Genomic DNA, 2,311 nt, shown 5'->3' with positions numbered 1-2,311 from the left:
TCCAAGGAGGGAGCAGAACAAGCCCAAGAGAGAAATCCTGGGAGCTATAACCACCAGCAGTGATGTAGGGTGGAAATATCCAAGCCTTTTAGAGCTCACAATTTGCCACAGATTGTGGGGGATGCTGGAAGTGGAATTGTGGATCTTAATGTTTTCGCTGGTGGATTTTGGTCTTTCTTTGGTCCCACTCCTTTGTATTCTATTTGCACCCTTTGGAAGGTAGTGTTGATATTGTGCAATTGTAATGTTAAAAAGCATTAAACTTTCTTTTCATTTGTACAGGGACCCACAGCTGAAACTTTGCCTTAAATTTTAGAGGCAGCAGGCTTTAGGCTTTTCATCGATGCTGAAAATGTTAGGACTTTGGCAACTCTTGGAAATAGACTAAATGTCTTTTGCATGAAAGAATGTACATGAATCTTTGGGGGACAGGTTGTGATGTTATGGCTTGGGTCTCAATGACCTCTGAAAGCCTCATGCAGTCATACGTGGGGACTTCTTTTCAGAGATGGTTGAATCTAGAGTGTGAGCTGGTGGAAATAAGGTTTTGTGATAACTAAATCAGTGCATAAATTGGTTTGGCACTGCCCTAATCCTAGTACTTAGATTGAATGTAAAAGGGGCAGAAAAAAAAGCTATTTAGGTCCTGGTATCTGACTTTCTTTGCTACCTTCTTCCTGCCATGAGCTGTTTCTGCTCTTCAATGCCCTGAAGGCTGCCAATTATGGACTGAAGCCAATGCAAACTGTGAGCTAAAAAAATTTTTTTTCCTCCTTTAGCTTTGGGTGTCAGGTATTTTGTCTCAGTAATGAGAGAAATTAGCTAACACAGTACCAAAGATTTAGCCTAGGGCCTTGAGCATGCTAGGAAAGCACTGTACTACTCAACTATATCCCCACCTTCTTCCCACCATTTTTTTCTGTACTAGGGATTGAACCCAGGACATTCACACTGAGCTACTTCCTAAGCCCTTTTTAATTTTTGTTTTGAGACAGGGTCTCACTAAGTCACTCAGGCTGGGCTTGAATTTCCAATCCTTCCCTTTTTCCTACCCCCCCTTCATCTTTTGGTACACTAAGCTGAAACCCAGGGCCTTATATAAGCTAGGGAAATGCCCTCCAACTGAGCTATTCTCCTAGCCTTTTTCTTCATTTTTAATATAGATGCTTGCACATACAAATGTCTCTCTTGATCACTGTATTGGCTGGGTACCATAAATTTTGATGTATTTTGTCTTCATTTTTATGCATCTCAATATTTTCTAATTTCTCTTGTGACTTACTCTTTGATCCACTGGTTATTTAGGAGCTTGTAACTTAATTTTCACCCGTTTGTGAATTTATGAAATTTAATCTTGTTGTTAATGCCTAATTTGATTATAATGTATTTGCAAAAAATTTTCTATTATTTCTGGCCTAACATATGATTCCCTCCAGAAAATGCTGTATGTGTACTTGAGAAGAATACGTACTTTGTTGTTGTATGGTGGAGGGTTCTATAGGTGTTTATTATGTCTATAGTATTGATCAGGTCTATCATTTTCTCATCCTTCTGTCTAGTTTTTCTATTCATTATCAAAGGTAAACAATTGAAGTCTTCATTATAATTGTTGATTTGTCTATTTCTCCCTGAAGTTGTGTCACATTGCCTCATTCATTTTAATGCTCTATGGGTAAGTAAATTTCTAATTTCTATGTCTTCCTGATGTGCTGACACTTTTATCACTATCAAATGTTTCTCTTAATTTCTACCAGCATATTTTGCCTTAAAATCTATTTTTCTGGTGTTGTCTTACCATTGCAGCTTTCTTTTAATTATCATTTGCATATTTTCCCACCTTTTACACTCTCTCTCTCTCTCTCTCTCTATATATATATATATAATATTTGTTGAGACAGTATCTCACTATGTAGTGCAGGCTGGCTTTGCACTTGCTTATGGGGCCCACGATGGCTTCAAACTCATTGCAATCCTCCTACCTCAGTCTTCTAAGAGTTAGGATTGCGGCTGGTGAGATAGCTCAGTGGTCTAAAGCACCTGCTTAGGCAAGCTTAGGCAAGCAGGCAGGGACCTTGGTTCAATCCCCAGCACCACATGCCACCCACAGGGTGGGCTGAGGTGACCATAGAAAAAAGGAAACAAAAAAAATTAAATAGATCCTGAGTAGACCCAGAGTGTAGGCCCAGCGAGTGAGTGAGACGATGCAGGCCGCGGGATCCTGAACAGACCCAGAGCGCAGGCCCAGCCACTGAGTGAGACGACCTGGGGATGGCGGGATCCTGAATAGACCCAAAGCGCAGGCCCAGCGAGT

The sequence above is a fragment of the Octodon degus genome, unplaced genomic scaffold (genome assembly GCF_000260255.1).
Source record: "Octodon degus isolate 3935 unplaced genomic scaffold, OctDeg1.0 scaffold00319, whole genome shotgun sequence".
In the NCBI taxonomy this organism is placed as follows: Eukaryota; Metazoa; Chordata; class Mammalia; order Rodentia; family Octodontidae; genus Octodon; species Octodon degus.
This window is presented reverse-complemented; position numbering follows the sequence as displayed.